The sequence below is a fragment of the Palaemon carinicauda genome, chromosome 39 (genome assembly GCF_036898095.1).
Source record: "Palaemon carinicauda isolate YSFRI2023 chromosome 39, ASM3689809v2, whole genome shotgun sequence".
In the NCBI taxonomy this organism is placed as follows: domain Eukaryota; kingdom Metazoa; phylum Arthropoda; class Malacostraca; order Decapoda; family Palaemonidae; genus Palaemon; species Palaemon carinicauda.
The window spans coordinates 18,537,753-18,556,200 of record NC_090763.1 but is presented as its reverse complement, the minus strand read 5'-3'; the positions used below and the strand labels follow the sequence as shown (position 1 = coordinate 18,556,200).

General features: G+C 49.4%; 1 protein-coding gene across 5 annotated transcripts in view; it reads left to right on the top strand.

The window, feature by feature from the left end:
* The first annotated feature begins 171 nt into the window (after positions 1 to 171).
* Positions 172 to 18,448, top strand: part of LOC137631052 (protein GDAP2 homolog) — a 97,241-nt gene continuing 78,964 nt past the window's right edge. For 2 of the 5 annotated variants that reach the window (XM_068362643.1, XM_068362642.1), the window contains exon 1: positions 199 to 261. The gene's annotated coding sequence lies outside the window, so the exon portion shown is untranslated. Of the gene's footprint in view, positions 262 to 18,448 lie in introns of all 5 variants that reach the window. The other 3 variants (XM_068362640.1, XM_068362639.1, XM_068362641.1) reach the window with 3 other exon arrangements.

Genomic DNA, 18,448 nt, shown 5'->3' with positions numbered 1-18,448 from the left:
ACCCTGTTTAGAAAATATAAATTCGCATACTACACACAATCTAGTTTTGAATATATGCCAGTGTTGTTTATTTTAATCATAATAATTATAAAATAAGGAAAATTTGTCTGTAGATGATTATAAAAGAGATACAATACAAAATAAGATGTCTTCTGGTGGATTGTAAATTGACATTTGGGCGATTAAAGCACCATCTGTAAACAACAATCAGATGATTTTGTAAATACGATCAAAATTGTGAACACCGTCCTTGCCTTACAAGTAAGAAAGTATATTCCATTATTTTGAATATATATGGCATCATTATCAATAATATTGGTCTATTTTCTTAAAATATATGACAGTTCTAAACCTACTTTTATTGTAGAGTAAACTTGTCTTTGCCGCTCGCTTATCGTTCTGTCATCTCCCAAACCAGTCTCTGGATAAGGTTTACTTTATATAATTAGTTTTTATTTATACTCTTTGATATAATTATTTGTAACTAATTAACCTCGGATGCTCGAAGGTTACGAGATTACATATATGGTTGTTGTAAATATTTAAGTAAACCTTCAATTCTGAAAAAACCTCAGAACCAGCCCTCTTAACCTTAATGTTGCCACGGGGGTTTTATTATAGTTACAGACGGGGAAAACTTGCCATTAAAAAACAGCTTTTTCCTGCAGTAAAACGCTCTTTTTCGAAAATGACGCTTATTTTCACCAAATAAATACCTAATGAAATATATATATATATATATATATATATATATATATATATATATATATATATATATATATATATATATATATATATCTGTTGATAGTGGGGGATCCCCAGTGTGAACCCAGGGTTTTGGCTGGGGAAAACAATATATATTGGTAAAAAACCTTTTCTTCTTTATACCTTGTTTTCTTGGACGTACTGTATAATAAATCCGTGAAAAACTCTACAAATTATCTATATCCCATACTTCTGGTATATATGTAATTTGTTGGCATTTTACGAAGCGGTTATATTCTCTCCCGTTCATACGTATATTCATGCGTGTTAACCAGTTTTAGAACAAATGCACATTAACCCCGCCCACTTTATTTTGACCAATAGGATTACTCATTTTCTTATAACCCCTCCCCATTGTTTCCAGCAGCATTCAAGTATTTGTCCCTTCTAATACCGTATGTATGTATTCGTTGTTGCAATACTCACGTGTACATATTTCTTTTTACTCACGACATTCAAGTACGGTATACCACGAGACTTAACTATCCTAATACCGTTTATATGTATTCGTTGATGCAATACCCACGTGTATATTTCTCATTTTCTCAAGTTCAAAGTCGTTTCTTCCGTTATTACAACATTTTAATGTATTCCCTTAAGATAATATTTATTCTTTACCTTACTAATTTTTCGTCATTTTTTTTTTTTTTCCTGTTATTGCCGTATTACATTCAGTTTTCACATAGCAAATACTTGCTCTGAACGAGTTTACCTTTCAAGTTTACTTTACAGACGCCATACTGTCACACTTATGCTTCCGTTAACCAATCACGTGCCTGTGCGTAAGGAAACTTATATAGTACTTTGCTTCAGTCCTCTCCAAATCCTTTTTGTGTGTGTCACCAAATGTAACTAAGACATTTCTATAAACATATACAGGTAGTGTCATACCACGAAGATTACATTCCTGAAGTGTTGTTCTTGGTTATCTTACAGGGAAGAGAAACACCTTCACCAATCCAAACAGAAAATAAGTCATTATTTTTTTTTTTTTTTTTTTTTTTTTTAGGGTCTGGGATTTTTAGTTAATAAAATCTGTCGAATAATTACCAAGAAATAAGAACCAATTGGTGGAGGGTCGTGCACAGATCAGCATACAGTACATGTATACCGCTTGCCAGTACAGAGGAGCTTGATGTTTTTCTTTTTCGCGAGTACATGGCGAAGCAAGAACCATTAGTTATTTTTAAATAAAATATACTGGGAATAATTATCTATGAAATAATAATCAATCATTAATGTTAGCGTGCACAGCTCAACATTACTGCTTTCCAGGAGATACAGAGCTTGATGTTTTTATTTTTTCACGAGCAGAGCGAGAGCACGGCGAACCAAAAACCATTAAGGTTAGGGTAAAACTTTTTTAACAGAACTATGTTTTCCTGTAGTAAATAATGTGATTTCATTGTATATGACTTCATTTCAATTATACCAGTTTTAGTGAGTTTGTTGTGGAGAATAAAGTAGTCGAATTGTTTGTTTTGTTTGTTTGCCGTTGAAATGAAGGTCAAATTTGTTTAAATCATGTTATTTACTACAGGTAAACATATATTTGTTCCGTAACCGAAATACAAACCACGCTATTTACAAAGGGTATTACTTTTAGCGTAGCTGAAATGGCGAGCCATTAGAATTTAACGAGGGTGTATTACCCCCGCGCTAGTTAGCGGGGGGGTAGGGGAGTGGTAGCTAGCTACCCCTACTCCCCCTCACACACAGGTGAATACTCACTTTCACTTATGGCTCGGACTGTGACAGACGTCTCTGTCTTGGTCCTCTCTTGGCAGCCATTGTTTGTTTTTTTTTTTTTTTTTTTTTTTTTTTTTTTTTTTTTTTTTTTTTTTTTTTTTTTTACCGATCTAGTTCGTTTCTGTAATATGGCAACGGTGTGAGCTGTCTGGTTGAGTCCTGGGGATTCGGCTGTTGCTGCCTCCCCCCTTGTATTTTCGTCAGGGGCGTTTCTCCTTCTACTGGAAGTACTCCCGTGACGACGGACAGCTCTCCAGTTCATTTTAGAACTCTCAGGAGGCTTGCCTCCTTGGGCGGGTAACTTTCCTTCCGAGGGAAGTTTTTCCTGTCCAGGCTTGAGTTTTTCCCCTTTTGGGGGGTTCTTCTCTTGCCTTTTTTTCGTGCGACTATGCTCTTGGTGCTGAGCGGTCGCACCTGCAGTTTCGCTCAAGCGGCTGGGCAACTGCAGGAGCTCCTCTTCGGAGGATTGCTCCTTTTAGGTCACTGGCTGACCAGTCTCTTCCACGAAGTGTTTCTCTTTCGTTCGCGAGAGAGTACACTCATAGAGACTCCTCTTCGGAGGTTTCTTCTGTTGCTGTTGCTGTTGGCCTCCCTCGCCGTAAGGCCCACCGTCCGCCTCGTCGTAAGGGCCTCTCATCTCCCTATAAGGGTGCTTGAGGCGCCTTTTTTGGATCTCCGTTTGCAGCCTACAACTCCTTTTTCTCGATCTTCCGCCTTGGTGCAGATGGACAGCAGTCTGATCTCGTCTTCCGACAGGCAACGGTCTTCCTGACGGACAGCGGTCTTCCGACGGACATCAGTCTTCCGGCGGACAACGATCCCTTCGGGGCAAAGGGTTGCCCCCACGGGGGTTCTTCCCTTGCGTGTCAGGGTTTCCCTGCGCGCCCTTCAGCTGTGTTCTCTCCTGCTCCTGCTCAGTGTTAGCACACAGGCGCTCCTCTGCTCATCAGCGCTCTCCTGTTCGTCAGCGCTTTCAAGATGATCATCCCTGCGGTTCCTGTTGGTTCCTGTTACGCGCCCTGTGCGCCCACGTTCGCCCTCGCGATCTTGAACTTCGGTTCAGGTCGGGGTCAAGGACTCCTCTTCTTTGCGCAGGCTTCCACGCGTAGCCTTCTGCTCGTCAGCGATCATCAGCTCGCCAGCGATCATCAGCTCGTCAGCGATCATCAGCTCGCCAGCGATCATCAGCTCGCCAGCAATCACCTGTCTCTCGGCGATCTCCGGATCGCCCACGTGTGTTACAGCCGGCACGCCAACGTTCTCCAACACTTCTGAAAGAACATGGTTCGCCAGCTACTAGCTCACCTGCGCATGCTGATCGCCATCGCGTGACCCTCAACTGCGGATGCTGATCGCCATCGCGCGACCCTCAAACTGCGGATGCTGATCGCCATCGCGCGACCCTCAAACTGCGGATGCTGATCGCCATCGCGCGACCCTCAACTGTGGATGCTGATCGCCATCGCGCGACCCTCAACTGTGGATGCTGATCGCCATCGCGCGACCCTCAACTGCGGATGCTGATCGCCATCGCGCGACCCTCAACTGCGGATGCTGATCGCCATCGCGCGACCCTCAACTGCGGATGCTGATCGCCATCGCGGCTGATCGCCATCGCGCGACCCTCAACTGCGGATGCTGATCGCCATCGCGCATCCCTCAACTGCGGATGCTGATCGCCATCGCGCGACCCTCAACTGCGGATGCTGATCGCCATCGCGCGACCCTCAACTGCGGATGCTGATCGCCATCGCGCGACCGCACACCTGCGGATGCTGATCACCATCGCTCGACCCTGCGCATGCTGATCACCATCGCGCAACCCTCAACTGCGTATGCTGTTCGCCATCGTGCGATCGCCCACCTGCAGATGCTGCTCGCCATCGCGCGACCGCCGACCTGCGCATGCTGATCGCCATCGCGCGACCCTGGCATGCTGATCACCATCGCGCGACCCTGCGCATACTGATCACCATCGTGCGACCCGGCGCATGTTGATCACCATCGCGCGATCGCCCTCCTGCACAGGCTGCTCGCGATCGTTCACCTTCGCAAACTGCTCGACCATCGCGTCGGCATAACACAACGCGCCATCGCCAACCTGCGCATTAGCGCTCACCAGCTCACCACCGATCGCTTGTTGATCCATATCGCCAGCGGTCTTCCTCGCCCACACGGCAGCGCGTTTCCTCGCCATCGCGCTAACGCTTGCGTTCGCCGCCTCTGACTCTCTCTCATCCACCTGCCCACCCTCACGGCGACCGCTCGCCCGCTCGCGCCCGCGCGACCACTCGCCTGCGCGCCCACACTCCCACGTGCCTGCACGTCTACGCTCATGCTCTCCAATGTTCGCCCACGCGCGAACCAGCGGTTTTTTCCATCGCGCGGACGGATGGTGTTCCGTCGCGCGAACCTACAGTGTTTCTTCGCACAAATGTTGGCTTATTTCTTGCAGTATCCATTGCTCGTCTATGGGTTATCGCTCGCCGACCACCAGCTCTCGCCCTTCCTACCACGCTCGCCCTCCTTCTGCGCTCCTTCGCTCACCTTCGTTTGCGTTACCGCGCATGAGCGCTTCCACGTTCGCCCACGCGAAAATCTTTGAATTTCCGTCGCGCGAGCTCCAGGGCGATTGCGACCACGATTCCCAATGGGGTTTTCGCAGCCTGGCGAGTTCTTCTGGAGCGTATTTCCAGAACACGGCCTCACCCCGTAAATGCAGAGCATGGCACTTGCAAGAATAGGAGAAACTTAAGGGAGATCTGAGCAACACTCTTTCCTGAACCTGGGTTAGCCCTTCCCCGTCATTACCTGGAAGGATTTTTGGCGGGGGGGCTTTCCGTTCAAGTTTTCTCCATCGGACGAGGGGTGACTGCTTACCTCTTCCTCTGGGAGCTTACCAGGCTCTTTCCCTCCTCGGTTACGGCCCGAGGTTTGGTTCAAGGAAGCTACAGGAAGATCAAGGGTACTTTCCTCCTCTCGAGCTCAGGCACCTTGGCCTTTCGTCGTTAAGTATCTAACTTGCGGACAAGCTCGATGTTGTACCATCTGGACGCGCTGACTGAGGGGTTCCTTCGGGTGTCTCATCTGTGGAGGTCGACGACCTCAGACACCCTTCCATCCTTGAGAAGAGTTTGTTTGTGCCCAAGGACAGAGACTTAGACAGCTGCTGTGCGGAGGAAATCGACTTCCGGTTTCACTCCTCCAAGGCGCTTTCTTCCAGACTCTGCAGGGCTCCAGCGCCCTTTTCTTTCAACCACGTCGGCCTAAGTTATCGGCTACGACAACTGGGACAAGGTGTCCAATTGCAGTTTCCTCCTGTCAGGAACAGATGGCACGGGAGACTCCCCCGGGGGGGCATAGTCCTAAAAGGAGTTCACGAACTCTAGGATTGCAGGTTTTTCGCGGGGAGGATGCTTAAGGTTACTCATCCGAATGACAGCTTCCTGATGCCCATTCCCGCACAATCTCTGTGATTAGCCAAGGATTTCGCGCCTGCCGTCTCTCAGCGAATTCAATGTCTCTGAACCTCTATGCCATAGCGTCAGCAGAGTTGCCCGGTTGGGCAGAATGATCCATACCTTAGGCGAAGGTCTTCCTTAGGATCATCGACGGCTTCACCCCCGGCCTCCTCAGTCGATCCTTTCTTGTAAGAAAGGATCTGAGAGCGGATGTCCTTAGTCGACCTCTCAGCCATGATCAAGTTTGTCGAACAAACTTCGGCCAGCGTAGACCAGCAGAATCGATCAGACTGGTAACGAGGCGACAGGACTCCTTAAACCCTGGATCGGAAGGACGGGTACTTTCAGTTTCCATTCCATCCATCTTCCAGGGTGCTCGTCGAATTCAGCCTAGACTGCAAGTATTCCTGCTTATGATGCAGTGTGGCTATCCCACCGTGGCATAGCAGGTTTGTTTCCCCAGAGAACTCTCCCTGCCTTCCTCTTGGCCGCTCAGGTGCAGGCTTCCGCCTCCTCTGCTGTTTGGAGGGCTGGTCAACTCCGGTAGGCTCGGGTTCGACCTTCTTCAGCGCCGGGACAGGCTTCCGGATGCTTACCATGAGTGTGGGCTCATGGTATTTTGCTTGGAGCCTTCTCTTCCTCTGCCTCAACATCTGGAGTATCTGGTCATGATATGGAGTCAACGGCCTTACCACGTTGGAAACCCCGCTTCTCGTCCGTCCAGCGAGGTTAAGCAACGTCGGTACTTGGATGGGTGACCACCTGGGGATGCCAGATTCTGTTACCACATCCTCCGAGCCTTCCTTTCGGTTGACTGTGGCAAGACTGAGGAGAGTCGCAGTACCTGTTCTCAGTCAAGCAGAGCTTTCAGCCCTACCTTGGAACGTTTCCTAGTTCTCCTTTCCTCATTGACCCGTCTATAGTCCGAACGGTCGCCTCAGGATAAGTTCCATGTGGGGCGATCCAAGTTCCGGTGGCTTCAGGCAATGTTTAACCGGACTCCCTGGCCCTAGGGGACCAGCGGAACTATTAGACCTGCAATGGGTGTTGACCTATGGAGCCTCTTGATGGTAGTGGATATTCTCGTCCTTTCCCCACATTCTTGATGCGGTTCTCGGACTCGTCAAAGGAAAGGGGGGGGCATGTTCCGGTCCAGGCCTATGGTCAAGACCTGAAGGATACCTCTCCATCATTCAGGCAGGCTTAGGGGCCTTAGTCTGGCCCCTCTTCAGATCCTACAGCTCCTGCCGAGTCGCCCCGTTGCGCGTCGACTTCATTCTAACCATCAGGGGACGCACTTTCACACCTTCACATCTTGCAGTAGAGATACCGGTTGATTGAGATTCTCTCAATACCACCATCGGCTCTCTCATTCCAGGCAGGGGAATGTTTCTCTCAGACTATCCGAGCAGAGCCTCGTAGAGAGAGTGTACCTGGGGGTCTTTGACCTTGGGTAACCAGCAAGTGCTGGTCTGGGGGACCTGATCGCGACAGCTTGGAACCTCAAGCTTCCGCTATTCTTCCCCCCAGTCTCAGACCCCGAGACTCTGGCAAGATGCATTCCGGTGATGGTGGGACAACTTCGACGCCTGCGTCTTCCCTCCTTTTTGTCTGTGGACAATGGGTCTCAACAAGACCAGGTTGTCTGTCAACCTTTCAATGGGAGAGCTCCACTGGGACTATGCGCAGAACGGTTTCTGGACCCTCTGCTTCCCCTGACGGAACTCCCGGGAGAGCTTCTCCCATGGCGCAGACTACTCAAGCAACCACACTGCGACATCTCTCCCGAACCGGGGCGTCGCTTCGGCTTCATGCCTGGAGACACTACGCTTCCTCCTCAAGAAGAGACAACCCGCTACAGTCGCGGTACGGAGGTCGCGTCTTCGGCGATAGTCATCCACAGGGGTCTCCCAGGCAAAGTGAAGAGTCTAAGGTGGTTGGTGCCGTGGGAGATATACCTCTTCCCTTGAGGCCTCTTCTCCAGCAATAACGGTCTTATTGCCTTTCGGCGGGAGGAAACTACTTTCCGCTCTCGGCAATGAAGCCTGTCGCTCAGCCTTTCCCTGACCTTCAGGCTTAAAGGAATAACTTTTTCCTGCCCGCTGGATCTGTCCTCGCTCATGCAAAGCTACGATCGTCCCTGCCCTAGTCGGAGGAAGACCTCCAACTTGGAGCATGGCTCGGACTTTTAGTCCTTTAAGAGATCTTCTCAAGACCCTTTACGACAGGCCTCGGATTGTATTCCGCCTTGGGTCTTCTTCTCACTCTGGCCACGGCCAGTGTGTAAGCAATCTTCTTGGTCTCTTACTACTCCCCCCTTTCTAAGGAAGAGGGGAAGGCAACATTCAGGCTCGCTCCTGAGTTGTTGGCTAGACTCAGAATCTGAGGGTCCCGGCCCTTCGGTCCGATTCATTCAAGATTTCGAGTCTCCATTCTGTATCTGATGTCCCAAGACCTTCTCTTTCTTGCCAGTAAAGGAATCGAGAGGTTAGCGCTGGGAACAGCTGCAGTTTGTCCTCAGTTGCAGCCGATTTGGGAGCACAAGGAGGACATGGGGGGAGAGTCACCAGTATACCTCTTCAGCCCGGACTCAAGGACATTCATCTCGACCTGTCTCCAGAGCCTCCCCCGTCACGTCGCCCTACAGTACGATGTTGGATACATCGCAACGTCCCTCGCCTTCGAGTAATACTACTCTGTGACGCAGGTGCTACAAGCTGGAGTCTGGAAGCGTCTAATGACCTTCGCAGCCCGCTTCCTGCAGGGCGTGACTCACAGGAGTCTCGATACGTTTTCTATCGCTCTGTGGTGGCTACACAACAGCTGGTCTAACCTCAGGCTCCTTTTTGGACAGGTAGCAGAAGGTTGAGGGCATTGTTATCAGGTTTTAGTCTGCATGAACGAAAGAAGTATGTCTGGCCCTTACTTCTTTCTTCATCATCCCCTCTACGGGGAAGCAGCATCCTGGTCTCTGCATAGCTGACCTCGAACCTCTGCAGGTAAACCATGCTTCCTTGTGTTCCGAGTATTGAGTCAATACTGTCGCGTCCCCCATACCCTGACGAGGTGGTATTGGGAACGTCCTAACCCTGAGTTCCTTCTGGAACTCCAGGTCAACTGCCTAGGACGGGTCACACTTCTTCCTTCACACACAAGCTTACGTAGGCCACATGGTTCCTTGCGGAGCAAGGAACTTGTGAGGTGCAGGGACTCCTTTTCTCGAGTGCGACTCACTCGGATTCTGAGTCCCCGGGTAAAGCCAAAGCCAGTATGGCTGGGGACTTTCCACCCTTCCTAAGGGATAAGTCACCCTTTGTAAATAGCGTGGTTTGTATTTCGGTTACGGAACAAATGACAAATTCGAAGATAATTTGTATTTTTCCTAACCATACAAACCTTAGCTATTTACACATATTTGCCCGCCAGCCCTGTCCCCCAAGACAAGTCCTACCTCTAAGTGAAAGTGAGTATTCACCTGTGTGTGAGGGGGAGGAGGGGTAGCTAGCTACCACTCCCCTACCCCCCCGCTAACTAGCGCGGGGGTAATACACCCTCGTTAAATTCTAATGGCTCGCCATTTCAGCTACGCTAAAAGTAATACCCTTTGTAAATAGCTAAGGTTTGTATGGTTAGGAAAAATACAAATTATCTTCGAATTTGTAATTTTCTGTTTGAAATGTTTCCCGTCTGTAAATATAACTTTACAGCCAAGGGGGTAACAGAGGCCGAAGAAGAGGCAGAAGTCAAAGACTCCATTAGGGCGGGGCATTCCTCCCACAATGTCACCAGTGAGAGGATGCCTCCCGATCAAGTGGAGGAGGTAGTGGTTCCATGGGGCAAAAATCTGGACAGAGGCGGTGCACTTCGTGTACCTTCTCCAGTTCACCAACTCTCCCCCTCGACTGATTCCTCCTCGTCTGACATCACCATTGTATCACTGAGGATCTCTCAAAGATCTAACCCTTCAGGCAGAAGTCTAGGAGATTGAGGACGGCTCAGCGGGATTCTTCAGTCAACTCTTTCTTGTAATGAAGTCGTCTGGGGCTGGAGAGCAGTCATTGTTCTCTCGACCTTGAACATATTTTTTTGGTAATCCCCATTCAAGATGGAGATGGTGACAACAGTCAGACAAGTGATCAGACCCTCGGACTAAATGATCACCATCAACCTGAAGGATGCATACTTTCAAGTCCCAGTTCAGCCATCTTCCACAAAGTACCTAAGGATGATGATAGCCGACAAGGTATTCCAGTTCAGGGTACTCTACTTTGGCTATCAATTGTTCTCTGAGTCTTTATGAGATTTTTCACTCTAGTTTTGGCATGGCGCTTGCCAACAGTTTGTTCCGTAACTGGAATACAAACCTACGCTATATATTAGGGGTTATTAGTTTTCGCGAAGCTAAAAGGACTAGCCATTAAAATTTAGCGAGTGTTAACTACCTATTCCGCTAGTTATCGGGGGTAGGGGGGGTAGCTTGCTACTGCTCACACACTGGTTATTTACCTCACTTTGCTTTTGGCACGGATGGTGTATGGTCGTTGCCGTTCTTCATCCTTCGCCTATTTGGACTGCCATTTAATGCTTTTGCTTGTGCTTTTTTTTTCTCTAGTGTGTGTGTTGACTTCTGCGACCATGCGCACTTGCCTGGACTCGAAGGTCAGCCCTGTGGAACCTTCATGTTGGCCTTGGACACCGATCGCCACACCCTTTGTCCCGCCTGCAGAGGTCAACGGTGTGATAGTGCTAACAGATGTAGTGAGTGTCGCGAGTGGTCTGCCTCCCTGTGGGAAAGGTTCGGGTGACGGCGGAAGAAGAAGTCAAAGCGGGATATTTCTCATTCGAAGGTTTCTTCAAAAGGGGAAAAACCCAAGACCTCTTCTTCCGCATCCCGACCCTCCTCTGAAGCTCCTGCTCGTTCGGTCTCTTCTGGGAGACCGTCAAGTAGCAGCGTACACCATTTAATTTACGGCCAACTCCGGTCCTTGAGAGATGGTATTGCTTCCCCTAGTGAAGCAGCCCCACTTCTCCCCCTGGGTGGAGCCTTGTCTCTGTCTCCCTTTGTACAGGTGTGTTCGTCCTTGGGGCTTCCGATCTGCCCTCCTAGGTTTCCTTGCTGCGCCTTATCCGTGGTGCTAGTGCGCAGCCATTGTCGACTTCGGAGGTAGATCCTCTGTCGTGTGTGAATGTGGTAGTGTCTGAGGTGTCTTCTGTGGCTGCTGCCGACGCCCCTGCACCTTCAGACTCTCCAACTGTTGCTGCCGACGCCCTTGCACCTTCAGACTCTCCAACTGTTGCTGCCGACTCTGTTCCCCCATTCCAGGTCATCCTTCGAGGGAGGAACTTAGTCTTTCTTCGGTCTCTCCTGCGAGTGTTTCTCCTCCTCGTGGGAGTTCACTCATAGAGACTCCTCTGTGGAGGACTGCTGCTTCTAAAGGTCAGCTTGCTGATCCACTGGCCCCCAGAAGGTGTCTTTGACGCAGAGCTCGCCCTCCGCTTCGCCTTAGAGGTGGCCTTTTACCGTCGATGAAAAGGCGTCTCTTCGGCTCTTCAGCCTCATCCTCGCAGCCATCTCCCGCAGAGGAGCCTCCGCTTCATTCGTCTTCTGGCCCTCGACCTTCCCCTGTTCCTGGACCTTCTCCTGATAATGCTGCAGCTAGTCCTCGGACTTTGGTCCTGGACTCTTCTGCGGATTGTTCACGATCCCCGTCGGTGGATGTTTGTCCTTCCAAAGGGCACATCCTGGTTCCAGTTCAACCTTCACACCAACCTACTGATCTGCCTTCACCATTCCTGTCACCGATTCATCATCTGCCTGTTCGTGGTGCACCTCCTAAGCATTTAGCTGCACGCCAACGCTTGCCAGCGCCCTACAGTGCACCAGCGCTCACCAGCATCTCGTCAGTGCCCTCAAACACATCATCGCTTTCCAGAGCATCATCACTCGCCAGCGTGTCATTGCTCTTTAGCGTTTCAGTGCCCTTCGGTGCCTTGGCACTCGCCTACTCGCCAGTATATTCCAATGCCCCAGTGATCTCCTGTTCTCCAGCGTTTGCCAGCTTGCCAGCGCTCGCTAGCGCTACAGCACTCGCCAACTCGTCAGCGTGCCCCTGCGCAGCTAGCTGTGTTCGCCTACGCTGTAGTGGTTTGCGGACTGTGGACAGAGGTAGCACCCGAACTGCTTAGTGTCCGAATGCCGACCACAACCCAACGTTCACTACACAAAAAAAATATTCAACGGTGGAATACCCAAAAATCTAGGTAACAGGTCAAGAGAACGGAGCACTGGGCACCACCCCTTGATTTATACTGGGCAAGGGGACCTAGCTAGAACCTTAATTCCCCCTTTCCTTCCCTTTCCTTTAGCTTACTGAATTTAGGTAACATATCAGAACATTAGGTGAAAGGAAAAAAGCAATTCTAAAAAACTGGCTGAGAAGGGGACACAGTGATGTAAGGAACTGGAATGAATTTCTGTCTTCATAAAAACAAAAAAAATATTCATTTGTAAAAGAAAAAACTGTTAGGATTACATTATCATTGTTTTGTCAATTCAAATAAGTAATTAAAGGCAAAATTAGCATCCCTTTATACTCCAGCCTCAAGATAACAAGATAAGAAAAGATTTGAATAATAAGAAAAAACTATTCACATGCTGGACACTCACAAGTTTTTTTTTTAAGCAATATCAAATCAACCATCGAGTAAATATAAAACTGTGAAAATACTGTACTACAATAATTTTCCCTCAATCAATACTGTCCTTATCAATATCCAGTCTACCATTAGGCTGCAAAGTTACATACTCAGGTGAATCCTGCAGATTTATTCCTGACTATGACAGGAACAAACTTGAAGCTTAAAGGAGAACCCCACAACACTGGTGTTCATAATCTGCATGAACAATCCACTGGGTTTAGGAACTGACAACACTTGTAAAGTTTGGCCATCACTGAAAAGACTGTTCTATGCCCCTTTATGTTTACTTGGCTCTGGGGCAAGTATTTGAAAAAAAAAAAAAACTGTCCATAAACCCTCTGTGTCAATATATTACCACCTAGGTCAGTGATAAGACTAATCTAGTTTCATTGGCTCCTAATTTTGAATCAAGTTACCATGTAGCAGGGCAGAAATATTTACAATACAAGTCTTGAGTAACTATTCTTTTGGCAACTTCATCTTTCCTATATACAGGTACAGTACTTAGTCTAAATTCCCCTCTGAGTGTAGGGGGCTGCTGTCAGTACCTAGAAAGAAATGATAACGGATTAAGGCATTTTGGGGGGGGGGGCCACAGAGTGTTATAAAACTTAATAGTGTCTCATAACAAAAAAGAAATGAAATATTTATTTCATACCCACAAAGCTTTCTTAGACACAAACCATCCATTATTTCATACGCGTTAGCGCGCTAATGCGCAGTGCTATTCTCCTGCGCGCTTGTGCTCTCCTGCGCACCAGCATTCTGTTACGCGCCAATGGTCTCCTGTGCATCAACACTCTCTCATTCGCCAGCGCTCACCTGCGCACTCAGCTTCCTGTGCACCAGCGCTCTCCTGTACGGGAGTGCTCTCTTGCTCGCCAGCGCTCTCCTGCACGGGAGCACTCTCTTGCTCGCCAGCGCTCTCCTGTGCAATTGTGCAAATCATCTGAACAGGTTTTACATGCTCTAATATGCAAGGAACATCACAATAAAGACTGTGACACATCACCATCGCCTCACTCCTCTCCCCCGCAAACCCATTACAGTACGATCACTGGGGAAAGGGAAAGGCTTACAGAAGGGTTCGGGATCCCGAAGATTTGTCCTACAAAGGCGTACCCACCACCAACAACGGTTGAGACTCCTCACAGGGAACCTTCGGTCCCTTTCCTTTCAGGTGAGCTGTCCGACAGTGCGTCAGTCTGCAAACAGCCCTGGTTCGGTGCCATGGTCAGAGCAGTAGTGCAAGCCTTCGGGCCTGCCATGTCATTACGCTGGTCTCTGACCTCCCTTCCATAGGCACCAGCAGACCTACCGCGAGGAACCTAGGCTACTTTTACCCTGAAGAGTAAACAGCAGTCTTAGAGTACATTGCATCCCCTAGGGTAAAGCTAACTCCAGTTAGGCCTTCAAGGCCCGTCCTTCCTGTCTCTCTTGCCGGACACTCTCCTAACTTACCTCTGCTGAGGGAGTCGGTGAAGGCCCGAACTTCCTCCCTTCCACCTTCGAAGGTAGTTTTCCTCGCACGGAGAGTTCTCCACCACCGACGGAAGTCAGGATGGACGATCCCATCCAGCCTTCGATGCTTGGGTCCTACATCCTTCCTCAGAAGGAATCTAAGGACTCCAAGACTCTTCCAAAATCGTCCTCAAGGACCTCCAGGCCTACAGGAGCCGCTAGTCACTCTAGGGATGCCCGCGACCCACCCCGAGAGGAGCTCTCTGGGGTGGAAGAAGGAGACTTTGCTCCTAGTCCCACTTCGGATGGGGAGCAGAAAGAGTTAGAACGTGCATTCTGGCAAGTTCTAACTCTTATTAGAGTACTCAACCGGTTTACCGACCCAGAGATACCCCCACAAGAGGGCAAAGACACAGTCTTAGACCGCATCTTCGGCACTCAGAAGCCCTCTAAGGCCAGCGCAGCCTTGCCCTAGTCTAAAGGGCTAAAGAGTTCCAAGGCTAAGATTACCTAACAACTCTCCGAGCTCTCCTCCTCCCAACGTTCTGGCTCTACCGCTAAGCTTCTCCTACCTCCTCACGTCCAGCATAGGAGGTATTTTGAGATCTTGGACGAGCCACGTCCAGCTCTTCCTCTCCAGCCCTCTGTGGAAGAGCTCACCAAGGAAGTCTCTCTAGAGAGGCTCTCCAGCCGTCAGGTCTCGTTCTCGGCAGCAGAGATCCTTAACCAAGAGAAAGTCATGAAGTATGCTATGCAGGCTACTTCATGGCTTGATCTGTCGTGGGGACCCTGGGAATCCTGGTTTGAACCGAGGATTTCTCCAAGGAACGCACCAGGAAAGCGATGGAAAGTTTCTCCTCTCAGGCACACGCACCATCAAGTTTCTTGCCCATCAAGTCTCGAACTTATAGGCAAACACCATTGTGAAACGTCAAGATGCGTTGTCTGAGAGATTCCACCAGCAGGTCCTAAATGCTGAGATCGCTAGGATCAAGAACTCCTCTTTAGAGTTAACTTCCCTGTTTGGGTAGAAGGACGTGGAACACGCTGCAGAGAGATGGAGGAAGTCCCACCAGGACTCCCTCCCATAGGGCTTTGACATCCAAGCCCTATAAACCACCTGCTCCTCAGCAGTCTGGTCAAACGAAGCTCGTGACAAACAAGACAACAGCGAAGACAAGGGTGTCTAAAAAGCCCTTTCCGAACAAAGACTGAAAAGGCATTAAGTCCTCCATGGGAGGAAAATTTCCTAGAGGGAGCGGCCGAGGCTGTAAACGCTAAGAAAGGCATTCCCCACGCTTATCCGCCAGTGGGGGAATGCGTATAAAGTTGCTGGGACAGGTGGAAGCAACTCAGGGCCAAGCCCTGGACAATCTCCGTGATTTGTTCAGGGTATCGCGTCCCGTTCACAACATCTCTCCCTCCCCTAATCCAGTGTCAATAGACTCCTTTGCTATGGGATAGCCAAAGGGGCTAGCCCTTTTGGGCTTATGTCCAGATCCTGTTGAAGGAGGGCACTCTCTAAGAGGTCTTCGACGAGTCTCCAGGCTTCTTCAGTTGACTCTTTCTTGTGAAAATGGCATCTGGAGGCTGGAGACTCGTCGTCTACCTCTCAGCTCTGAACAAGTTTGTCGAGCAAACTTCGTTCAGCATGGAGACGGCAGACATAGTCAGACAAGCGGTAAGACCACGGGACTTCATGTGCACACTGGACCTAAAAGACGCGTGCTTCCAGATCCCAATCCATCCGTCTTCAAGGAAGTACCCAAAATTCACCCCAGACAATAGGAAATATCAGTTCAAGCTGCTGTGCTTCGGTCTTTCCACAGTACCTCAAGTCTTCACCAGAGTGTTCACCCTAGTATCATCTTGGGCACACAGGATTGGCATCCATCTCCTCCGCTAGCTGGACGACTGGCTAATCCTTGCGGACTCGATGGCAACCCTTCTTCAACACCGAGACAAACTTCTGAGGCTTTGCCAAGATCTGGGGATCATGGTAAACCTCGAGAAGTCTGCCCTGCTTCCTACGCAGAGACTGGTATACCTAAGCATGATAATAGATACCAATCTCCACAAAGCCTTCCCATCAGACGACAGGACAGCAAGGCGGAGGAAGGTCGCAAGACCTTTTTTTCTGATGAGAAGAACTTCTAGCCCAGACGTGGCTACATCTTCTCAGACACCTTTCATCTCTGGCCCGTCTAGTTCCCAACGGTCACCTCAGGATTTGATCTCTCCAGTGGCGACTCAATTCCCGGTGGAATCAGGCCGTCTACTCCCCGGTCTTCTTGATCCCCATAGGATCAGCGGAACAGACAGATCTCGAATGGTGGGTGTCAGACGAGAACCTACGAAAGGGAGTCAATCTTCTCGTCCCCCCCCCCTGATTTGATGCTGTTCTGAGACGCTTCAAAAGAAGGTTGGGAGCCCCACGTGCTGCACCACACGACCTCAGGCCTCTGGTCAGAGTCAGAAGAGTACCTCCACATAAATCTCTTAGAGATGAAGGCCGTCTTTCTGGCCCTTCAACAGTTCCACCAGTTCCTGGTTGGCCACTCAGTGGTGGTGATGAGCGACAACACCGCAGTAGTGGCTTACATCAACAAACAAGGAGGTGCCTTTTCGCAGTCCCTGTCCCATCTAGCAGTAGAGATACTGAGATGGGCCGAAGTCCACTCGATACCACTATCGGCACGCTTCATTCCAGGCAAAAAGCATGTGCTCGCCGACAACCTGGGCAGAGTATCTCAGATAGTGAGTACCGAGTGGTCTTTGGATCATCTAGTAGCCAACAAAGTCATGACTTTGTGGGGTTCTCCTACTGGATCTCTCCATAACGGCCCTGAACTTCAGGTTACCGTAGTACTGCACCCCAGTCCTAGACCCCAAGGCTCTCTGGCAAGATGCATTCCAACAGCGGTTGGACAACATCGACGTTTACGCCTTTCCCCCCGTTCTGTCTGATGAGGATGGTACTCAACAAGTCCAGAACATCGGTCAACCTCTCAATGACTCTCATAGCTCCGCTATGGCATCATACGAAATGGTTTCTGGACCTTCTGCACTTCCTCACGGAGTCTCCAAGAGAACTTCCTTCACGACACGATCTACTCAAACAACCATATGCCAACATCTTCACACAAAGCCATAGCTTTGCTATGACTTCACACCTAGAGACTATTCAGCATCTCCTCACTTAGAGAGGATTTTCGCAACAAGTTACTAGCAGGATGTCTGGATACCTGCGGAAATCATAAGCAGCAGTCTACCAGGCAAAATGGAAGGTCTTCTGTGGTTGATCTCGTGGAAGGGGTATCTCTCCTCTTGATGTCACTATTCCAGCAATACCCAAGCTCCTCGTGTATTTGCATAAAGAAATACGCCTTTCAGTTGCGGCGGTTAAAGTCTATCGTTCAGCCTTAAGCCTACCCCTTAGACTCAACGGAATGGATATTTCCTCATCGCTAGAACTTTCCTTACTCATATGGAGTTACTAACTTACCTGTCCTCAGTCTGAAGTGAGACGGTCCCCATGGAACTTGGATCGAGTTCTCAAGTCTCAAATGAGACCTCCCTATGAGCCATTACGCCAGGCAGCAGATCGCCACCTCACTTGGAAGATGGTGATCCTACTAGCTTTAGCTTCAGCCAAGCGAGTTAGTGAACTTCATGGTCTCTCATGCGACATCACCCATTCAAGGGGATGGGGAGAGGTAGCGTTCGGCTTTGTCCTTGAGTTTGTAGCCAAGACTCAGAATCTGGGAGTAGCGGATCCCTGATTTGACTCTTTTACTCTGCCCAGTGAGAAGTTTGAGGCTGTACCTTGAGAGAACAGCCGCAGTTCGTCCCCATGTGTCTGCACTTTTCGTCAGCACAAGGAGGAATAAGAGGGTCACTAAGAATACCATCTCTGCCTGGATTTGCAAGGTCATAGACCATGCCCTGAATCTGGACCCTCCTCCTTCACGTTCCCCCAGAGCCCACGATGTCAGGGGCATAGCTACGTCCCACCTTTAAAAGAACTTCTTGGTGACGCAGGCTTTACAAGCCGTAGTGTGGAAAGATTAGAACACGTTCACAGCCCATTACCTGCCAGACGGGACCCACAGGAGGCTCGATACATTCTCTATCAGCCCCATGGTGGCTACACAACAGTTGGTATAATAGCCCAATCTCCTTATAGGGCAAGTAGCATAAGGTTTAGGGCACTGTTGCCCGGTTTTAGTCTGCGTGAATGAAAAGGTTTGACTGGCTCTTATTCTTTTCTTCATCCGCCCCCTCTCTTGGGGAAAGCAGCATCCTGGGTTCCT